At 34.5% G+C, this 24,993-nt stretch overlaps 1 long non-coding RNA gene across 1 annotated transcript; it reads right to left on the reverse strand.

Annotated features, from left to right (window-relative positions):
• Positions 1–3,096: 3,096 nt before the first annotated feature.
• Positions 3,097–24,649, reverse strand: LOC127121315 (uncharacterized). Its single transcript, XR_007803392.1, has 2 exons — positions 24,463–24,649; positions 3,097–3,383 (listed from the first exon to the last, which is right to left on the reverse strand). It is a non-coding gene; the product is annotated as an uncharacterized LOC127121315 (long non-coding RNA).
• Between the last annotated feature and the right edge of the window lie 344 nt (positions 24,650–24,993).

The following is a 24,993-nucleotide window of genomic DNA, read 5'->3' on the forward strand; positions in this document are numbered from 1 at the left end:
CATTGTTTCTCTTACTTTTGTTTACTAACCAAAAGCACAAAAATGTGTCACTAACATCTTTTGTTTGAAGCTTGAGTATCATCCAAGACACTTTGTGGGTTCTATTTAGATGATCAGTCAACACAAGGGAATGGCTTGAGATACTTCCACCAGGTTCAAATGGGGTATTCGTCAGTCAAAATGTTAATCTTGAAGGAGCAAAAGTTTGTCCATGAGCTGTCATGCTCGCTAGGCGAGCAGAATGGATCGCCTAGCGAGTCCCAAGAAAAGCCACCAGAATCACCTACGCTCAGAGGAATTTCTTGAACTGTCATGCTCGCTAGGCGAAGCCCATATGTTTAAAAAAAACGAAAAAATAAAATAAACGAAAAATGAAAAAAAGAAAAATAAAATATAACAGAAAATTTTTGGACTTGGGTCTCTCTCATTTGAGCCCACAGGTCCACAAAAATCAGGTTATAAATTCAGAGTTTCAGTGAAACAAAAGAGAATTCTATTCCTATTACCCTGGCAGGGAAAAAGATAGTGAGAGAAGAGCTAACAGAGTTCAGAGCAACCTCCAGAGGCTGAAGGGAACTCATCGGCAAAGAACCAATTCCCTCTCATATAAACCCTCAGATTGCTTTGCAAACCCAACCGGTCAATTTAATTTCATTCGATCTCTCCAGTCAGGTTTGTCTTATTCCCATTACTTTATGCTTTTAATTTGAATGCTCTAAATGTATGAGGTATTATGGGTGAATTTGATACCCTTTTGATGCATGTGTTTGACAAGAGGTTTAGGCCTCCTACCCTTGGTTGCTTTTTGTGAGCTTTTTGTGAATTTTAATGGCATGATTCATGTGGTTACATTTTGATTTGGGGGCAACTCTTGATTACCCTATCTTGTTTCTCTAACCTGTTTGTTGAGTTCTGTTTTGTGTGGGCTCATATGACTCTTGCAGAGATGGCTTGCCTGGTGTTCCACTTTATTTGTGGGATACCACCTGGAGGTTTATTCCGATTACCTGTACTGACTCGCTTTCTTTGATGGTGTTTAGCTTGGAAGAGTCTTTGGGTTTCTTATTTATCTAATTGTTGTTACTTCGGATCTTTATCCGTATGGTAGATCTCTCGATCCCGTTACTTTTCCCGCATGTTACCGATTTCTTAGGTTTCGTATAGCCTCTCGTGGCATGTCATTTAAGGTAGCACGATTCCTTCATCTAGGACTGCCTTTTTGCATGAGCATCCCTAAACACCCCAAACTCATTGATTTTTCTTCTCCTAAGAACATGTTATCTCCTTCTACTACAGGCGAGTAAGTCTCCAAAGGTCGAGCATCCGGTAGATTGCGTAGTAACGTCGTTCACCCCAAAACACAACCCTTACCCCATAGGTGGTCGAACTAAGTTTTGCTTTGATTTTCATCCCAGATGAGATACGTAGGCATAATACACGATGTCTTAGCGAGCACACTCCTCTTTAACCCATAGGTAGCCGAGCTACGAAGACTCTGATTCTCAGATTCAGATGAGATACGTATGCAGTGGATGCGACGTCCGTGCGAGTCATTTTCTTTTGACCCTTCTTTTAGTAAGTAGTACATTAGATAAACATACACGCTTTTCTCATCTCTTCAATCATGTTTGCACAAATAAATTTTCACAAAAAACAACAACCTTTGCAACAAATGTGAAAAGGGCTCCCTAGGAGTACCTAGGATGCTTTGGGTGCCTAATACCTTCCCATTGCATAACCAACCCCATTACCCAGATCTCTGACATTTTTACTAGTTTTTGATTCGATAAAACTTTTAGGTTTTTGTTCGCTTTCTAACCATTCCTTTGGATAAATAGAAGTGCGGTGGCGACTCGACTTGTATGATTTACCTTGGATTTAGTCAATATCTCTAATGGTAACGAATACCCCGCTACAAGTATGAGAATTAGAGTCTTCGTAGCTCGGCTACCTATGGGTTAAAGAGAAGTGTGCTCGCTAAGACATCGCGTCTTATGCCTACGTATCTCATCTTGAATGAGAATCAGAGCAAAAAGTAGTTCAGCTAACTATGGGAACAAGGGTCTCGATTGCAACTGGGGCAAGAGAAAGGGAAGGTCTCGATCGCAACGAGGGCAAGAGAAGAATCACAACAAGGGCGAAAGCAAGCAAGGATTAGTTGTTAGTCGTCAGTCAAAACTCGGCAAGACATCGCATCTCGTGCCTACGTATCTCATCTGAACATGAGAATCAGAGTTGTCGTAGTTCTCCTAACTAGGGGTTAAGGATTGCCAACTGAACATGGACTTACAAAAGAAGACACCAGCTGTGTCAAAGGAAAGTGGGAAATGTGTTCAACGTCCTAGCAGTAGGTGTCGCATCTTGCTGAATCGAGTCTTAGGCAGTTACCTCTTTGCAATATAACGGATTGACATGCCACAAGATCGGAGACGCACGGAAGGTCTAAAAGTGGGGAAGCTCTGCCCTAGAGTTGTCATGCAATATGGACCTATGTGTTTAGGATTTACAAAAGGGAACATCTACCTAATGTTAGCATGCAAAGAATAAGGGAATTCTACCTATGTTATCATACAAAGGTTTCTACCTAATGGGTGCTACCTAAACGGAACAAGAGTCGACGGATGGAGCAAGGAGAGGAGCCACGGATAAGGGTAGATAGCGATGCCTGAGGCAATCGACTTACAGGTAGATGGCGATGCCTGAAGCAATCGACTTACAAGAGAAATGGCGATTCCTGAGGCAATCGACTTACAAGAGGATGGATGAATACGTGTTGATTCTGTTAAGTTTTGAAAATGATTACTCGACGTTGGATCAAGCTTTTTGATCTTGTTTTGAAATGATTATCGGGTGTTCATTTTAATTCTCGTATTAACAGAGGAATAAAGAATGAAAGAATAAATATTATAAACTTCATGGGAGAGGGGTGCATTTGTTATGAATGGGGATGGTTCATGACAATCAAACAATAAGAATATATGCCTCATACATCATACAAGTAGGCAACAGTTATCAAACAATAAGAATATAGGCCTCAATCATCATACAAGGAGGCAACAGTTAACCAATTAAATCAGATAAGTAAACAAAGATATAATCAAATCAAAGAATCAAAGAATGAAATAATGGGGCATTAAATAATGTATGGGAGTGTGAACATGTTAAACAATCAAGCAATAGTATGCATGGATGAAAGAAACAAGTATAAGAGATAACAGATGAATCAGACAGATGAAAATATGCACAAAAAGGGTCCACTGAATAATTTAAATCAGGAAATGAGGTAAGGACCAAATAAAATCAAGATGAGAGGCCTCTAATACATGGCATATGAGATGAACAAGGGAGGATCAAAAGATCTCTTCAATTGCCATAAGCAATCCCTAAGTCAAACATCGATCATAAAGAAGTCAATTGAAAACTCGAGTCAACTTAATAAATATCAAATAAATAGTAAATTAATTAAGAAAATTATGAAAAATTAAACTAAGTTAGGTGGGGTCAGGATATCATCATCCCCCAAAAATATTTTAAAAATAATGAAAATTGGTTCATAAATTAATTTAAATAAAATAGAGGTCAAAACAAAAGTCAACCAACCAAACTAGGTCAAAAATAAATCCAAAATAAATTTAAAATGGGAAATAAAATTCCAAGAAAAGGTCAGGTTAACCATGGGACAGTGGTCAACCTTCATCCCAAAAATCAAAAGCTAAAAATAATTTTAAGACAAAAAAATAAAATCAAGAGTAAAATGTATGCTAAAACGGACCACTTGGAATAAATAATTAAAATAAAATACTAATATTAAATAAATATGAAAATAAAAATTAAATAAAATTAAATAAGGCATTAAGAGATATGGAAAATATTTTGGATATTTTTATGAATAAAGAAAATATTTTAAATTAACTAAAGCAAAAACAGAAATTAAATGTGAATTAAAAAAAAGAAATATGAAAGGAGGTGTGTTAGTGCTGATGGGCCTTGAGCGTGGGGGTGTGGAGAGAAAATGGCGCTGGCCCATGATCCAAACGCGCTTAAGCCATGCGTGACAAAAATGAAATAACATTTTAATTAAAAAATCATGTGACATGTTATCAATTGGGTAACTTATTTTAAGTGACTAAAAGACAAAAAATGATGGATGGCTCAGATTAAAACGCGAATGATAGATCCAATGGTTCATAAGATGACACGCGGTCATCTTCTTCCTCCAACCAAACCCTAATGCCATGCCATGCAAGAACACGTGAAAAATGCAGTGGATTTTCTTCAATTTCCACTCAATAATACGACCACCATAGGGCACCCAATGACATGAAATAAAAACCAGAACTCAAGTACAAAATGTGTAGATTAGCATGGTGACTTGTTTTAGGTTAAATGATGGCTTGATCATGGACACGGGCAAAGGCAAAAAACTCAACAGCACAAATCAATATCAATAACACAAGCATATGATTGGCATGGTAATGATGATGAGCATGGTAATGGTATGAAACAAGCATGGTAAACAATAGTGATAATAAGCATAGTAAGCAATTCATGGCCGTGGAAGAGGAGTAAGGATTACCTAGTGGAAGTTAAGTCCACTGCCCCTTTGATTGTGGAGAGAAATAGAAGAAGATGATGCTGCTTTTTTGTTTCAAGAAACTTCAACTTGAGAGCTTGATGAGAATAATGGAATTTGACTTGTGACTTTGCCTTGCTTGCAACGAAATTCCAATGCCTCTTCTTTAGGTTTAGGGTTTTAGGCTTTAAGTATGATGGATCTAATGTTTAATGGGCTCAGAAATAATTGTTTTGGTTTATGGGCAAAAAATGCAAAGTAAGGTGTATTAGGAATGGACACATGAGGTTTGTGTTATTTTGGGCCAAACTTAAGTGAGTGAATATTCAATGCATGGCCAAATGAGGTGACAAAAACGTGGGCTGGTTTGTGCAGCATGCTTGGTTGGTTTGGTTTGGCAAGAAAACAGTCCAAAGGGGTGACTTTGAGGCCATGTAACTTGATGATCAAGTCACCAATTAGTGAGACAATGCAAACAGTAGAAAGGTCTCATGGAGTATGCCATCTTTCATGTTGAGCACAAGTGAAAATAAGGAGTGGAAGAAGGTGAAAAATGGGCCTCAAGTTCAGGTCTCACCATGCCAAAATGGTTGGACCAGTTTGGCCTAAAATCTGCCTAGAAAATCAAGTCATGGTGCCCATTTTAGGTGAATGTATCTCTCAAACCATGGATCCAAATGAGATTATTCCAAAAGGAGGTGAAAGAGGATATGAAAAGGTATAATTGTTATGAAGAAAACATTTTCAATTGGTGCCTTGAAGTACAAGAAAATTGGCCAAGAAGTCTTGACAAACTTTGAAGATTTTGAGATTTAGAAAATTTTCTAAGTGTCCTAAAAATATGTCTCACTTTGACTAAGCATAACTTTCTCAATCTTGATCCAAATGGAGCAAATTTTATATCTCTAGAAAGCTTGGAACAAGAGGAACAACTTTTATGTTGGAGAAATTTTAAAATGGAGCTCTTATCTTGATGGAAAATGGGCTTAAAGTGAGTGTAACAATCATGAAAACTTGCCCTAAATGGAAAGTCAACCATTTCCAAATTAAGTAACTTTTCCAATTCCTGATTAAATGATGAATCCATGATTCAAACTTGATCAAATTTCACACGTAGGCTCCATTAGGCATGGATTTTGAGATTCCACTCTCAAGATGTCAGAAGTTGACTTTTCCCAAACTGTCTGATCCCGATTTCAGTGATTAATTGAAGCACTTCTGGCTCAAATTAAAGAATGATTTTTTGTATGTAGACCCTTGTGGACATATGGAAGGACATGGAAAAGAGTTTTACCCAAGGAATCAGAAATAAACTGATTTTATACCAAACCCTAATTTTAGGGCAAAAATGATCGGGAACTGATTGCACTGCTTGCCAATGGATTTTTCTGAGATAATTGTGAGTCTTCCTAGGCCAAGATGCCTCTCCAATCATGACATGGATGAGCTCCTCTACTTCCAACCAAACATTTCCTATTGCAGGTAGCCATGAAACCCTAATTTCTGATTAAATCCAGATGAGCACTCTGATAGCTCTGAATCCTTCACTGATGAACTGAAGACCATAATAAGACACCTGGATCCCCCTGAGAACCTTGAGACTTGTATACTTAAAGAATGAAGTTCAATTCTCAATCTTTCTTTGTGTGGGCTCCTTCTGTCAAGGAGTGATCAATCAAAAACTGATTTCCATGTCACTAATGCAGTATGCAATGAGTATGACCTAGTATGATGCTAATGAAGTGTGAAACATAATCCCATGCTTCCAGGAAAAATGAAGGGTAAATTTTGGGATATTACAAAGTGGTTCTATAAATAGAACCCTTGTGAGGAAGCATTTCATTAGATGAAATTTTCATTTCTCTCTCTCTTTCTCTCTCTCTCTCTCTCTCTCTCTCTCTCTCTCTCTCTGTCTGTCTCTCTCTCTCTCTCTCTCTCTCTCTCTCTCTCTCTCTCTCTCTCTCTCTCTCTCTCTCTCTCTCTCTCTCTCTCTCTTCTCTCTCTCTCTCTCTCTCTCTCTATATATATATATATATATATATATATATATATATATATATATATAATATATATATATATATATATATATATATATATATATATATATATATATATATATATATATATATATATATATATATATATATATATATATATATTTATCTATCTCTTCATCTCTCTCCCTCTCTCTCACTCAAAGCCTTCATTCGTAGCAACTAGCACTGAGACCGAAGGCATCTGTTGTCACCATTCAATGTTCGTGATCACTCCTTAGATCTGCATCAAAGGTTTCAATCGCCACAAGAGGTAACGATTTCTATCACTAATCATGCCCATTCGTAAGGATCATTAAAGGAGAAAATCTTAATTTCTGCATAGTTTTGGATTGCAATTCTCTTTCATAAACTTCCTCTTGTCAAAGGACCATCAAAAATGCAAATTTCACATCTAAATGCATTATAGGCCAATTTCTATTAGTAGCTTGATTGTTTCATGTCTAGCCACATGAGGAAACACCTCAAAGTAATATAATCTAGATTTATGTAGAAATCCTCTACCTACTAGTCTTGCTTTGTGTTTGCCAATTGATCCATATGGATTTAGTTTCACCTTGTAAACCCATCTCACACTGATGGACTTCTTGTTCTTTGGAAGCTCAGTCAACTCCTAAGTCTTGCTTCTTTTTATAGCCTCAAGTTCTTCTTTCATGGCCTTCAGTCACACTTTCTTCTTGAGAGCTTCTTCAGTACTTACTGGTTCAGAGTCTACCAACATGGAACACTGAATGAATTCCCCTTCAGAGTCTATCTCAGTATCTTGCAACATGTCAAACTCTACAAATCTTCTTGGTATTTGTATGATTCTTTGTGGTCTCTGAACTTGTTTAGAGTCTCCTTCAGATGTTGGAACAATATCAGATGTTGGACTACCTTCAGAGTCAGGATCACCTTTAAAGGCATGATTACCACTAGTGTCTGGATCATCATCAGAATTAGAATCAGATTCACTTTCGGAGTCAGACTCACCTTCAGAATCAGAGTCAGACTCGCCTTCAGAATCAGAGTCATCTCCAGACTCTAACTCATCTTTAGACTCATAATCTCCTTCAGATGTAGATTCGACTTTAGAGTCTGAAATATCTTCAGAAGTTAACTCAGGTGTTAACACTACACCAGAGTTGGATTGAGACTTGTTCTAATCCAATGCTTCTGATTCTTTCACAATGACATCTCTGCTGAATCCAACTTTGTTGGTAATAGGACATTAGAGCTTATATACACCTGTATTATGGCACCCTACAAGCAACATGACTATGCTTTCGTCATCCAACTTCCTTATATTAGCATCTGGGACATATTTATAAAAAACATAACTAAATACCTTCAGATGGCTCACACTTTGCTTATCTTCAGTCCACTTCACAAAAGGAAGAATTTCCTTTAGCTTCTTAGTTAGACACATGTTAAACACATATGTTGCAGTGACAACAACTTCTCCCCACAAGGTGTGAGAGAGCTTCTTCTCCTTCAACATGCTCCTTGTCATATAAAGCAAAGTTCTATTTCTTCTTTCAGCAAGACCATTGTGTTGAGGAGTGTATGAAGCAGTAATCTCATTCTTAATTCCATTCTCCTCATATAACCTTCTAACTCTATAGAGTTGTACTCACCTCCACCACCAGTTCTGAGATTTTTTAGCTTCTGACCATTTTATTTTTCATCATTCACCTTGAACTTCTGAAACTCACCAAACACCTCATGCTTAAACTTGATAAGTGCTACTCTGTCATTCTTGTGAACTCATCCACAAATGACACAAAGTACTTGTTTCCTCCAAGTGGAGGTACTTCAAATGGTCCACATACATCAGAATGCACTACTCCTAAATCATATTTTTCTCTTGGAGCCACTTCTGATGCAAATCGAAATCTAGGTTGCTTCCCTTTAATGCGTATCTCACGTGAATTCTTAGGCTTCACAATATTAATTCTATGTGTCGGCTTCTTAGAACTCATATGACCTAAGCTTATGAAGTTCAGATGCTCCAATCTCTTGTGCCACAACCCACTGTCACCTTTAGCACCTTCTGCACTAAGGCATTTAGTTTCAGTTATTTCCATATTCACTTTGAATGTTCTATAGCTTCCCTGTTCAGACAACCAAATCAACTTCTGACCAAAATCGTACAACTTCAAGAGATCGGGCTTCATAGTAACTGAGAAACCTTTCTCAATTAGCTGACCTACACTCATCATATTGATTTTCATGCCAGGAACATACTAAACATCCTTGATCATAACAGTTTTTCCATTCTTCACTCTGACCTTAACATTTTCCATTTCCTTCAGCATTCATATACTTATCATTAGAACATCTAATTTTTGTCCTCTTTCTAGAGTCAAAATTAATCAGCCGTTGTTTATTTCCAGTTAGGTGATTTGAGCAGGTAGTTTCCATATACCATCATTCTACCAAATATCCACCATCAAATTCAGAAGACATCAATAGAACATGTTCATCATCAGACTCTCTTATGTCTATATTTTCTTCTTCTGATTTTCTTTCCATGTTTGACCAACAGTCACCAACAAAGTGGCCAAACTTCTTACAATAGTAACATTGAACCTTCTACTTGTCAAACTTCTCCTTTCCCTTCTAATGTTTCTTCTTATCAGAGTTGGAGACTTCTGGCTTTTGATAACTACCACCATGTCTCTTCTTGGCCTCTGATTAAGACTGCTTCTGATTCTTCTTGCCAAAAGATGCTTTAAGAGCCTACTCTACGTCTCTTTCAGAGTTTCTCTCAATCAGACGCAACCCCTGTGCCTCTAAACTTTTTTGCATCTCTTCAATTCTCATGGTGCTGAGGTCCTTAAAATGTTCAATTGCTATAATAATGTAATAAAACTGAGGAGTAAGTGATCTCAGTACCTTCTCAATGATTAATTGTTCAGAGAGAGTCTCTTCAAAAGATATCATCTCATTTGTGATTAAAATCACTCTAGAGATGTAATCAGGTACCTTCTCATTATTCTTCATGTTGAGATTCTCATACTGCTTACGCAGAAACTGAAGTTTCACCTTCTTTACCGATGCATCACCTCCATAGCAACATATTAGTGTGTCCCACGCAACCTTTGCCATTTGCATCTCTTCAATTCTCATGGTGCTGAGGTCCTTAAAATGTTAAATTGCTATAATAATGTAATCAAACTGAGGAGTAAGTGATCTCAGTATCTTCTCAATGATTTATTGTTCAGAGAGAGTCTCTTCAAAAGATATCATCTCATTTGTGATTAAAATCACTCTAGAGATGTAATTAGGTACCTTCTCATTATTCTTGATGTTGAGATTCTCATACTGCTTACGCAAAAACTGAAGCTTCACCTTCTTTACTGATGCATCACCTTCATAGCAACATATTAGTGTGTCCCACGCAACCTTTGCCATTGTCGAATCAACGGTCTTCTCAAACACATTCAGATTCATACACTGATGGATATAGAACAAATTTTTCTGAGCCTTCTTCCTCATCTCTCTATGCGTGTTCCTTTGTGCTTTATTTGCATTTGCTTTAACAACTGCATAACCGTCATTGACGAGATCAAGAACATCTTGAGCGTCAAACAACACACACATATGAATTATCCTCAATTCCAATTCTTTCCATCAAATACTGGAAGCTTTGTATTCAACACTGTTTCCACTGTTCATCTTCGATCTTGTGCAAGAATTCACTCAGATCTCACCAAACATTTGTGTTTCCCAATCTTCAGAATCAATAAATATGATTATGTTACGATTTTGAACTTCAATTCACTGTGAATTTCAGAACCGAAATCAATCACACATGTCTCACGTTCACTCGTGTTTTTCTTGGTGTTTCCCGTGAATCTGAACCGAAGCTCTAGATATCAATTGTTGGTGCACAAAAAGGAAGAATATGAAGATGATGAAGATGGAAGAGAGATAATGTAAATCTTGAAATTGAAATTATGTTACAATTGATTCACACTCTACAAAAGTTCAGTACATATACACTCAGAATCTTAACTGTCAAAACAAAATGCATCTTAAATGATACTCTTAAATGATACTTAAATAAAACTCTAATTGAAATAGAATTAAACTTCAATAATTGAGACTTTATTTGAGATCACGAGTTTAAATCCTAACTAATACAAAAAAAAAATAAACAAACACCTATTTAAATATGTATTATTTTTGTAAAACATATATAAAAATATATCAATTTTTCTTACAAATATTTTTTAATTATAAAACCAAAAGATAAGAAGTTTTGATATACCTTTTCAATATAATTTCTTTAAAATAATCTTAGATTTTTTCTATTTTGACAAATAAGGTTATAGTACTTTTATCATACTATTTACAACAAAGAATATTATTATATAAGTCAATTGTTCATTTTAACATTTTATTTTTAAATCACATTGTAAAAATTTAATAAAATACATTTTATATATATTAATAATATGCTCGGGATTTAACCCATTATAAAAATTTGTTCTTATTCTAAAAAGTATTTTAAAATAAATTGATTCAGGTCTTATTTTAAAGTAAATGTTCTAACAACACAATAATCACTTCAACTAAGCATATTTCACTTAATTTTCTCTCTTTAAATCATAAAACAAATATCTTTAATCTCAAAATATGAATTACATAATTTTCAAAGGTAAGTCACATCTTAGTTGAACTTGGAGGAAACAACACTCTTTTAATATATATATATATATATATATATATATATATATATATATATATATATATATATATATATATATATATATATATATATATATATATATATATATATATATATATATATATATATATATATATTATATATATATATATATATATATAAATAAGTGATTTATAGTTTTCCTAATTTTTTTATAATAATTACAGAAAAAATATAATAAAAAATAGAGGTGGTAATACCTAAAATAAGAATTATGTTATTTCAACTAATATCTACAACAAAATCACTTAAGCCTTTTACAATAGAGGTGGAAATTAATTAATATAATTCTATTTTAAAAAAATAAATTAATCTAATATTGTAATTTGCATTTGAAACCATCAATTCATCATATAATTAATGTTGGATAATATAGAGATAAATTTGTAATGTAGTGAAAATTTTATTTTAAAACAATTACATATAAAAGTTAAATCATAATATGTGACTCTAAACTTATAAACATATATTTTTCGTTTTAAATAAATATAACAAATTATTATAATATAAATTTATCGATCATATTTAAAAAAAAATCCTTAACACATAATTAAAATTCAATAAAAAACTAATAAAATCAATTTATTAAATCATGTGGATCTTAATATAATTCTATTTTTAAATTAAAAATAAAAACATTTTTTTACCGGTTTTACTTCTCTAGCTATCACAACAAAAACAAACCAATGTACTTTTCCTTATTTCTTAAATTATTATATTCTTGAAACCATTAAGAATGATTTAAAAAAAACAATTACTTTAGCTTTTCAGTCACAATAAGAAAAAAAAGGATAATCACTGTGCAACAAGTCCAATCACATTTTCCTAAAGAAAACTATAAAATTATTTTTTTATAATATGAAATAATTGAAATATTATTTCACATTTTCATGACACAAACTATAAGAAAAAGTATAAGTAGTTTTAAAACAAATGAAATGTTAACTCAATGATAAATTGAAACATAATTAAGAAATCTTGAATTAAGAAAATAATTTTATATTAAATTTTAACTTGGTGATTTACATGTGAATTTAATGATGAAAAAAAACCCCACCATTTATGAAGTTAGAATGGTCATGCTCTAGATGATTTAAAATAAAAGTGTTATTTCAAAACTCATGCAGATAGGTCTCAAAAGCCATCAGATAGCACAAATAAGGACTACGTTGATCAAAGAAGAGGAGGCACATATTGTGCAACTACTATAGAGAAATTTATATATGTCCGCATGAGCACTAATCGATATGTCCATGATAGATCTAGATACGGTATATTGTCACTTAGTGGAAGTGTAAAGATGGAGAAGATAAAAGAGAAGTCATCTCGAAAGATGTAAGAAAATTGAAGGAAGTCAGGTTCATACAAGAGACTAATTATCCAACCTAGTTAGCTAACACTGTGATGGTAAAGAAAACATTTGAAAAATGACAAATGTGGGTAGATTTCACCGACCTTAACCCAACATGCCCCAAGGACCTATATCGTCTTCCAAGCATTAACTGACTAATTGATAGTGCCTTCGGATTCCGAGTGCTAAGCTTTATGGACCCCTACTTGGGTTATAGTTAGATAAGAACCCTCGTGATGCGCCAAAGACAATGTTCATGACCAATCACAACAACTTATACTACGAGATCATGTTGTTCGGATTGAAAAATACAGGGGTAATATATCAGAGGTTTATGGACACCATTTTTTCTGAGCAGATAGGTTGGAATTTAGAGGTTTATATTAACAATATGGTCGTTAAGAACTCGGATGAAGGGCAACATAATAAAGATTTGAAGGAAACTTTGGCATCCATTTTTTAAAGAAAAATCGATCATTGTAAATACTAACTAAACCATCACACAAGTACTAAAGAAGGAAGACCTAGCTAGAAGGATGGTAGCATGGGTAGTTGAAATCTCAAAATATGATACCTCTTTTGTACCTAAATAAGCATTAAGCCCCAGGCACTAGCGAATTTTTTGGTCGAGTTTGACACGCTAGTGGAAGCGGAAGTCCCACATCTCTAGACTTTATCAGTGGATGAGTCCTCAAATTTGAAGGGAAGTGGTGTCAAAATTATCTTGGAAGGACCCGACAAGGTATTGTTATAGCAACCATTTTTTTGGCTTCAAGGTCAATAACAATCAAGCAGAGTATAAGGCCTTAATTGTAGGGATGAGGTTGGCTCAAGAGATGAGAGCCACTAATCTCCAAGCAAGGATTGGCTCCCAAATAGTTACCAACCAGATCAGGTGTGATTATCAAATTAAGGAAGCTCAACTGTCAAAATACTTATTGAAGGTTCTAGAGATCACCAGGGGTTTCCAGTCTTGCGAGATAATTCATGTTCTCTGGGAGAATACTCAAGATGACCTACTATCAAAGCTCATACGTAGAAAAAAATCCATATCTTAATAAAACTGTAATTCAAAAGACCTTGGATGTCTTTAGCACAGAGGTTAAAGCCTCATAGGTGATGGTGTTAGATATAAGCAAAGGGAGGATGTCACCCATCATCAGGTATTTGATAAGCGAATAATTAGTAGAAGACAAGGGAGAAGATAAGAGGATAATAAAACTTTTGGCTAGATATGTCATAATGACAAACACGCTCTATGGGATGGGGGATCCAGACATATGTTAAGGTGCTTAGCAGAAGGTGACGTAGACCTAGTATTAGCAGAGGTGCATGAAGGCATATGTGGAAGCCACATCATGGAAAGAGCATTGGTGAGATAGATTTTAAGAGTCAGATACTATTAGACAAAGACGTTTAAAGATAGTGTTAAGTTTATTAATCGATGTGATGAATGTCATAGATTTCAAACTTCATCCATGCCCCAACATAGGTCCTACACTCAATAACTTCACCTTGTCTTTTCTACCAGTGGAGGTGGACATTCTAGAGCCATTCACATTGGTCATGGTTGAATATTTCACCAAGTAGGTTGAATCTGAAGCAGTGGCCAAGATAAGCACAATAAGGGTATGTATTTCGATTATAGAAACGTCATTTGAAGGTTCAGACTACCAAAAACCATTGTCTTTGACAATGCGACACAATTCACCGATTCCTCCGTGGTCGACTTTTTCAAGAAGCTAGGAGTCCAAATGAAGTTTATCTCAATCGAGAATCCCCAAGCAAATGGTCAAGAAGCATCATACAACAAGATCATACTTATTGGTATAAGAAATAAGTTATATGAATCTAAATGACTATGGTTAGAATGACTTCATGAGGAAATATGGTCATGTCACATAACCTTTTATTAATTAACCAAAGAAACCCTCTTCATAATGGTGTATGTTTCAGATGTAATGGTCCTAATAGATATCAACACGACGACGTGTCAATGAGGACATTTTAACGAGGAAGAAAACTAAGGTGAGATCAGAAGCTACTCCAACCTGATTAAAGATGTTAGAGAAATGACTCAGATGCAGGAGTTTGTAGCAAAGTAAAGAGCATCAAGAAGGTAGAACACCAAGGTAAATCTTAGAGAAATGAAAGAGAGGTTCTAGTTCTAAAGTAGGTAATGGCTATAACCAATAAAGGTAAGTTGTTTCCCAATTTGGAAGGACCATACCGGGTAACATCATAAATTATCTCGAACGACATATAAACTTGAAATCCTAGAGGGTGAGGAAATTCTCGAAACTTGAAATATTGTATATATGATACATTAATATAGTTAAAGAAAAGTATGACCAATAGAATATGTAACAAATAAGTATTCCCAATAAAATAATAACACCTTAGTATAACATTCTTTCCCCTACAAAGACATATTTTTTTTAACAAGGCACCTTAGGTGTTTTAAATAAATTGTATGTCTTTGACTAAGTATCAAGCTCGGCTAGGAATCCAGACTCTTACAAAATCATAATGCAGAAACCCACCAGGCTCTCCTAGAGCTTATTAAAAAACTCTTATTAAACCCACAAGACTTTTATTGTGTTATCTAAGACTCTTATTGGAACAATAAGCAATAACCCATCAGGTTATCTTTACGCTTATCTAAGACTTCTACTAGAGCACCAAGCATGAACCTACTATGCTCTCTTTGCACTTATCTAGGTCTTGTACTGGAGCATAAAGCAGGAAGCAACCAGGCTCTCCTTGCGCTTATGCAAGACTCATATTGGAGTACCAAGCAAGAACTATATAGGTTCTCCTTGTGACAATACACTGGCCAAACACACATACAAAATTTAAAATCTAACATAGAGAACTAATAATGGGAAACATGCAAAAGTGACACATAACACATATGAATTATATAAGGAAAATTACAATTAAAAAATTATACCTCAACATAGAGATAAGATTAGTTGGGAAAGTACAATAAAACACAAACAACAAAAAATCATATATGTTAGGGGAGATCTCAGATGAGTTCTCCACTAAAGGGCTTTTATCCTCCATAATGGTTTCTCTGGTGGTCCCCCCTTATTCCAAAGACGTGTCTCAAGCACGTCATTCAAACTCTGGTCGACCTCGGGGTCAGTTTCCTCCATAAAATGACCATCCATAATTACCTTAAAGTAATCCAGCTCATTGAGATCAAGCTCAGGGTACAAATAAAGTGTCTGGATTTTTTCTTTCTAAAACCCTTGATCCCTCGAGATGAGGTTGTCCATTCGAGCCTCTTCAAGATACATTTTAAGATTGCCTACTGTAAGACCCCAATTTTGTCCCTAAGATCCCTCATGGCATCATAACATTGCATTTGCATTGCCTCAAGGATCATAAGCATCTTGGTTCCCTTTACCTTTAGGTGGGACTCCTTGTGAGTGGTTTGAGATCACCAAACATGCTTGAATTGAATATCATTGCTTTTCTCATTTTTTGTTTACTAACCAAAAGCACAAAAATATGTCACTAACATCTTTTGTTTGTAGCTTGAGCAATCACAAGGTCAAAGCTTCTAGGAGATCATTTGTGCAATGATATGGCCAATAGGAGATGAAAGCAAGCATGGTAATGGTTCCAAAGGCTCTCATCCATCAAATATGCCTTCCTAGCATCTCAATTCATCATTTTGATCAAAGCAAGTCAAAGGGTTTGAGGCCTTGTTCTTCAAGGAAACCCTAATCCATCTGTGCACCACAATGCCTTGCTCATGAAGCAACCTCAGTCCATGGTCAAATACAATCAAGGGAAGTTCTTTAACTCTTCATTTCATGCATATTTGAACTTATTTGAGTATCCTCAATCATCAATTCATCAAGATATGAGGCATAAGTTGATCAGTCAATTCATCTGACTATTTTGAAATGCACTGAGACCTAACCTTTGATGTGTTGGTCAAATGGAGATGTTTCCAAAAGCCAAAATGTTCTTAAGGGCAATATGAATAACTTTCATGTTCATCAAAATTTGATTTGAAGCTTGGAAAACCATCTTCCATTCCAATACATTATAGGTCATTTTGACTGAAACCCTAATTTTGGGTCAACTTCCCAAGGACATAACTCATTCATTTTTTATGATTTGGAGGTGGGATAAAATTAATTGGAAAGTTTAAGATGTCTACTTCAAATGTTATGTTGAACAAAATTTCAAAATCTCAAAGGAAACACATGTGATAATGCAAGACATTATAGGTTCTTTTTGACCAAATGCATTAAAAGTCAAAAAAGTCCAACTTCAAGTGCCCATAACTATTTCATCAAAAATCCAAATGATGCAAACTTTAAGTCTATTTTGATTGTCTTTAAAAGATATACAACTTTGATATTTAAGGTTTTTCCATTTGAAGCTTGCATCCTCAAAACAGAGGGGCTTGAAAGTTGGCCAAAATTAGAAACCTTGCATTGACATGTTTTGCACATCACACTTTAAACTCAAATTTCATAAATTTCCCCACTCCAAATGAGTTTTTGTCCAACATAACAATTGTTCCTCATACAAAGACATTTCTAACCATTACCCATATGCCTATGCTTGGATTTTCTAAATGGCACTTTCGAAGAAATGATTGTTTAGGTGCAAATGGAGAATTCACATTGAATCTTGAAATGCAAGCTATTGCAAGGCAAATTACACGTCCAAATCAATTCATTGTGCTATCAGCTTGCAAATCCATTAGCTTTTGGGCCTCACATGCGCCTGTACAGGCCCATGCATGGAGGACCCAAAGCTTCATGCACACGAGTTTCTTCTCATTTTGGCATCAGGTCCAGCTATAAATACCTTGCCATGCTCACTCATTTGACACGTCAATCTCAACCTGAAATGCTGCAGCAATATTTCCCTAACCATCACTAAAGAAGCAAGCTCACTTTTCTCATTTTTTTTAGATTTGAAATTCAACTTCATCTGGTTGAATTCTCAGATCTAGTGCTTCTAGACCTTCACCATACACTTCATTGAACTTCTGTTTTGATAAAGCAAGCAAGGTTTCAAGCTCAAATCACCAGAACTCAAACTTGAACTCCAACTGGTATTTTCTTCGATTCTCCTAATCCTTTGACCTATTGGCTGTGGTTTTGTGTTGGCTGAAGTCCTCTCAATAGAGGCATCATGTTTATGCTTTTGATTTTTGCAATTCATTAAGTTCATGATGAACACCCGATTTTTCCAGCTCTGATTTCTCACATTATAGAGATCTAGAAGGAAAATGGATGGTATAGGGATGATGTACATCATCCTAGCTTTCTATTGATGTATAGATCACACGTTTTGGTTGCCTCTTTAATTTCTGCAATTTGGCCAGAATCCTGGAGCTCACCGGAGAAGATGGTGGCTCCGGTGGCTTCATCATCTCCAGATCAAACCTTGCCCATTGGATCTATTTCCCAGATTGAATCTCGTCCCTTGCTTGTTATGACTTCCTATTGTTTCACATGTGCACGCATTGACTTGGATCCATGGTAGGCGCGCGCTTCGTGGCCTCTTGATTTGCCAGCTCAATTAATGAGCTTAGATCAGACGGTCCACGCTTTTTACAATTTCTATTTTCTGTTTTATTTTCCTTTTATTTTCTTTAATTCCAATTATTTTCAAAAATCAATATCTCTTTCATTTTTTATCCCAAAATTATGGGACCAATTGGATTAGTTCCCAAATAAATTCTAGTTTCTATTTCTGATTTTTATTTTTTTTTATTTTGTCATTTGATATTTTTTGTGAATTTTCTCTTTTCTGGTTATTTTTAATTCATTTTAAATAGTTTTTGATCTTCAAAAAATGCAAAAATATTTTCCTAACCTATTTGAATGATGATGGATCTATGAAAAATGTTCTCATCAATTTTTGAATTGACTTGAGATTTATTTGAGATTTTAGTTCAATTAGGTTATTTTATTCATTTTTAATTGATTAAAAATAGTTTCTGACTTTTAAAAATGCTGAAATTTTTTGTCAAACTTTGTTTGACCTTGTTAGACTTAGGATAAATCACTTGGACCTTTCAAGGTTGATTTGAAGTGATTTTGAAGTTTGACCTTTCCATTTATTTTAATTCAAGTTTATTTCTTATATTAAAAAATGCCAAAAATAGTTTATTCATTTCTTGACTTCCAATCATCATCTCACTTCTGTTTTTGATTGTTTGACTTTGACTTTCAATGTTATTGGTCAACATATGAGGATTGGTACATGATGTTTCATTTAATGCATTTATTTCTTTTACCATTTTGTCATTTCCATTTCTATTATTCATCTCTTTCTTCTTCTTCTTTTCTTTTTGATCTATGAGTTGAAGGTTGATAAGTTAGTATTGATTAGGGAGATTTAACCTTCCTTGATTCAAATCTAATTCATCTCGATCAATTGATCAAGTGAATGGCTTTGCATTAAGGATATGTTGTCTTTTAAATCATGCAAAAGGCTTAAACCAATACAAGATCATTTCTCATTTTCTTTTTGGCATGGCAAGTTGTTGGGACTTGGTTCACTAATCAAGACTCCTAACTTGTGCTTGTTTCCTACATTATTATTGACCGGCCTCAGATAGTTGTGACTTCTACATAAGTCCAATTACGATTGCTTAACATAGCGCTAAATTTTCCTTATGGCACACTAACTACTAACACTAACTATTGACAATTAACATTTACTTTATGCAATTTATTTTTATGCAATTTACAATTCTTGCACATATTATCCATTTGCTTTTCTCTTTGCTCATTTGAGCACATGTTTATGTTAATGCCATTTGCCTTTTGCTCACTTGAGCACATGATTGTGTATATACTATTATGCTTGTGTCTTGTTTTGATTGTTGTGAACCAAAATGCAAAGAAATGGACTTAGTTTCTAGGACTTTCCCTATGCAAAGAAATGGAGAATTGGACTTAGATTCTAGGACTTTCCTTATGCAAAATTGGAGTAAAGGATCTTAATGTTGAAGATGGATTAGAAGGACCAAATCTCTAAACTCACTCTTGTCCATTCTTGTTTTACTCCATGAAACTTTTGATGTGTGTGCTTTTGTGCTAGGAGTTTCCATTTGAGCTTAATTGGAGGACCATTACCATGAGCATCCAAAGTCAGAAATACAAAAGCCATTGGAGGATTCTTGGAAGCATGGCCTTGTGTTTGTTTGCTTGAAATATTTTCTTTGTGGTTGCTTATTCCAAAGGATGGGAGCTACTTGGATCATCAATATGATCTCAAGAGAGGAACTCCATTGTGGTTTTTATTTCTTTATCCCTCATCTTTTCCTTTCTTTGGGACTTAGCCCTTCTTCTTCTTCCCTCCACTCTAACCCAAGCCAAAACTTTTGTGCAAACATTTAACATTTGTTTTCAACATTAGAAACTTAAGCCTTATGCTTTTGATTTTTAAACTTTCTTTTCATAACACGTATTTTGAATTGAATCCTTAAATCCACTTTGACCATTTTTGTACATACTTTTAATTGGTAAATATAACTCACTTCAAGTTGTTTTTGTGGTTCCAATGGCCACTTTCTTAATCAAAATCTTTCATAACCTTTAGCTATTAGGTTTGAGTTATCCTTGTGGTAGATGTAATACTCACCTATATCCTTAGTGATGGACAATGAGTCTTCCATGCTTATTATAGGGTTAACCCCTCACTAGCATGTTGAAGCTATCCTCACATGGTGGATTTGTGGTTTGGTTGAGTTTTCTCCCTTTGATAATAAAAGACCTTAAGGCTTTTGGACCAATCAACTCACCAACTCATTTTTGAGATTTTTACCCCGAACTACGAGGTTTTGATCCTAATCTTTTTACAAGATGGTACGTAGGCAATGGGTTTATCCATCCAAACACAAAATGTAAATAACTTGTACATTCTCTTCTCATATTTCCAATCATGTTTGCACAAATAAATTTTCACAAAACAACAACCTTACCAAGTATGAAAAGGGCTCCCTAGGAGTACCTAGGATGTTTTGGGTGCCTAACACCTTCCCATTGCATAACCAACCCCCTTACCCAGATCTCTGTTTCTTTTACTAGTTTTTGTTAAAACTATTAGGTTTTTGTTCGCTTTCTAACCGTTCCTTTGGATAAATAGAAGTGCGGTGGCGACTCGACTTTGTATGATTTACCTTGGATTTAGTCAATATCTCTAAGGGTAACGAATACCCCGCTACACCTACCACAACCTCATCTTCCACAAGCTTGTTATATTGGTTATGTTAAGACGTCTCCAAAGATTTCTTTCCCCACAAGAGAATCTCTTTCTTGTTTCACCTTTCAGGAGAGCAGAATGGCCATATTTCAAATCTTTCTTGGGAGTAGTTATCCTCTCATTGGAAGAGGTTAGTAGGATTTATTCAACCTCTTGGCTTTCCTCCATCTTCTTCAGATCGACCTTTAGATCATTCTATGTTTGGGATCATAAGTATGAATCTTCGAATGATGTGCCACTGCTCATCAGGTAAGTCCCAAGAAGATGGAGCATTTTTGAACCCCAAGGATCTTGCCTTCTTAACATCACTAGTAGCATTGAGATGATAGTAGATGAATGCTATCTAGTAGAAGCTCTTATCCCAAAAATTAAACTCTTCTGTCCTAGGAGCAAAGGAGAAGCCTTATTTTTTATGACCACCACCACCGTCCACCATAGCACTGCCCACCTCCAAATAGACCGAGGCAAAGTCATCCATGTCGATTGGTTCTTTGTTGGGGTTATCCTTACCTATTTTTGGTTAGAGGTTAGTATATTCCATCGTTAGTGAGATTGGGTGTGATTATGGTCAAAGAAATGGAATTTATAATTTTTCCCTCCACACAAATTTTCTCTTCTCCCGCGGGTTTAGAAGTTGGTAGGATCATTATGATGCATATGTTGAACTTCACCACTATCAGCTTTGGCTTTTGCCATCATAGCCTTGTTCTCAGCCATATAAACAATTAGTCAGAATTAACTAGAAAAAAATAACACTCATGAGAGGAATACCTTACCCATAAAAGCTCATAAACCAAGGGTGGTAATCCATATCATATATAAGTATATGTTTCACCCATATGATATGGAACTTCTTTAAGAATTCAATTGCTTCCCTCTCATCTCACTTAGTTTGGTCAGGTCATAACTAGTAATGGCAAGGAGCTCGCCCTTTTAGTAGAGAGGAAACCTATACGACCCATTTTCCTCATAGAAAACCTCGAGGCATTGGGCGCTGCCTATAACCCTAACAAACTTATTCATTCAATTCTTGTAGTGGGAGAAGTATGAAGAAAGAAGATTCCACCTTGATATAGCCCTCACAGAAAACCATCAACCTTAGACCACATCTTTTGTTTCGTAAAATGAAAAAGGATCACGGGCATGGGTGAGATGTCGAGACCCCAATAAAGGATCTCAAATCCTCTGAAAAACGTCTAACTATTGTGATGTTGCTAAGAAGGGGAGGTGTTGAGTATCCAGAGAATGTCAGATTAAAAAATGGTGAAGGGGATTCCAAACCCAAAGTCTTCAATAACACCAATGTAAAAGTTGAAATACTCATTCTCCACCCTTGGAGGTTGTTGCATGAAAACTCTCTCGCCTAAAAAAAAGGCTCTGAGATCACGTCGACCTTGTTATCAATGTTAGAATTCTCCAAGCTTACTTAGAAGGCCTCATCTTCATCAAGACAAAGGAATCCAAACTCAAGGATTCATCACAAAGGAAATTGAGGGAGAAGTAGAGAGCTCCATGATAAATTTGACAAAACTTGAGGACGGAGATACCAAATTAGTATCACTATCACTAGATGAAATATAGAAAAAATCAAACATCTATGTCCCCGAAACACATCACAATCCTGATTTAATACCTTGACTAATAAAAATGAAAAATAAATAGTAAAAATGTTGGGGTATCATCTGGGTTTTTTAGCAGTTAGACAGTGAGAGAAGAGGAAGAGAAATGAGTAGAAAGTGTAAAAGAGTTTTGTTAAGGAGTAGAGATTGAAGTGATTTTGAAGAAGAAAGTTTTTTTTTCTATTTTGGGACGCAAGTGACGAACAAGAAAGTGGCCACACTTAATGATATCAGCCTAGGGATGTAGAGGTTAATGGTGAACACGTGTTCTCTTTGAGTCCTAAGGCACTTAGTAATAATTAGGGCTAACTAAATTTATACCCTGAGTGAAAATAGAAATGTCAAGAGATAGGAAAATAATCAAAGGAAAAATCGGTCATGACCTCATGTGACGACATTAGAAGAGTAGAGTGAGTCCGACACTACTAGAAAATTCGTTTTTAGTGACCGAATTAGAGACTGAAAAAGTAAAAATTGATCACTATAATGTTTTGCGACCGATTTGCGACTATCACTTTTCGATTGTAAAAGTGCTAGTCGCTAAGCTTTCGCGACGAATTTAGTGACCGAAATCTAGCGTCCGAATTTGTGACTGAAATTAGAGACCGATTTTAGTGTTATTTTTTCGTAAACTAAAATTTAAAGGTGTCATACCTAGTAATCAAACTTTATCTCCACAAATTTCACGAAGCTAAAGCCTTACTGCTATACCATTTAATATCTTTTGTTATGTTCTCTATACTTAAATATATATACATATAAAAAAAATTCTAAATAAAATTTATAAAATCACTAATTTTTAAGAACATGCTTTCTTCTTCTTACTAATTTTTAAGAAAATTTATATTCTCCATATGTCAATTCTTACCCATATGCGATCAACTTCTTTAGAACATGCTTTCTTCTTCTTACTATATGTTTACAGTGGCACATTAAATATCAAATATAAGTATACTTTTCAATTTTTAAGTCCAATTGAGTTTTGATTGAGAGAACACCAAATACATATCTATTATGCACACTCACAAACTGTTAATTTTACTTTTTATTCTCTTAAATTTTTTAAAATAATTAAAAAATTAATTTTGAAATTTTATTTTTTAGTGAGTGTGTCTAAAATTTGTGCCCAAATTCTTGTAACTATATAACAGTTACTCTTTGATTGATTGTAACATTTCCATGACCTTTTTAGACTAAAGTTGATTGCAGAAAGATTCAACTATCTTAATTACATTCGTCTGTAATCCCACTTGTGTAATCTTATAACGAGTGATCCTAAATTGATTGTTTGTCGATCTTAGCTAATAAATGATATATTTTCGGGTGTTTTACACCTAATAATGTTTTTAATGAAGCCACTGTTATTTGTCCACATGCATATGTCCTAAAGATAAAGTCTAGTCCCCAAATTATATAGGTGGAAGTTTTGGAGTATTAACATAGTTATGATGTTATTTCTTTTACGTAATGTCTTTGTATTCTAATATGTTAAAAAAGAAACTCAACAATGTCCAATATAATTCTATAAGTTCTATTTTTACTAAAGATCAGTTCATTCTATAATAATAATAAATAAAAAGGTTAACCATAAAACTTCATATCACAATGCATTGAAAATCTGGTTTTAAAATCATCTAGCTGAAAACCAATTTTAAAACTAATTCAAAATTTAGATCAGTTTGAACCAAAATCCAGTTTTAAAAAGAGTTTATAGATAATAAATTAGTTTATATTACAAAATTAATTTTAAACATGTTCCTAAATAAATCAAATTCTGTTTGAAAAAATATATTAGAAACCAAACTAAATCATATATTTATTTCATTGGTTTCGAAATGAATTAAAATCTGTTTAAAAAAAACAATATTTATTAAAAATATATCGGAAACCAAACTAACCTGTAAATATTGTTCATTGAATTATGAACTCTATACATCTCAACATATAGGATTCATTTGTCTTTTTAATTTTCCTGAACATCAATAGCTTTGTACTGCTGTTGCTAGGACACAATAATAAATCTTCTTCACCCTAGTCTTCTTACATTCTTTGTATCACATAGTACTACTGCTTTATGGATCAGTTTTAAAAGAATTGACTCTTATTTATTTTTTTGTCGATGGGGTCTCTAATATGCAAGGTTCTAATAAAACTATGAGGTCCTATTCATGAGAACAACCAGAACCTAATAACCACAATTGAAGCAATTCATTTATTTCAATTTATGATCAAACTATTTTTGTGACTATTAAATACATATACAAAAATAAACACAAACACAAACACACCCAAACCTCTAATAAAAACAATTCTTAACTCATTTCGGTTTATTTATTTTCCTTCTTTTTTAACTACTATACATGAGATGGTTTTGTGAATCACCACTCAATGCTAAATAAGGTAACCCCTCTTTTGCCTTTTCCTTTTGC

Source organism: Lathyrus oleraceus, chromosome 2 (genome assembly GCF_024323335.1).
Source record: "Lathyrus oleraceus cultivar Zhongwan6 chromosome 2, CAAS_Psat_ZW6_1.0, whole genome shotgun sequence".
Taxonomy (NCBI): Eukaryota; Viridiplantae; Streptophyta; class Magnoliopsida; order Fabales; family Fabaceae; genus Lathyrus; species Lathyrus oleraceus.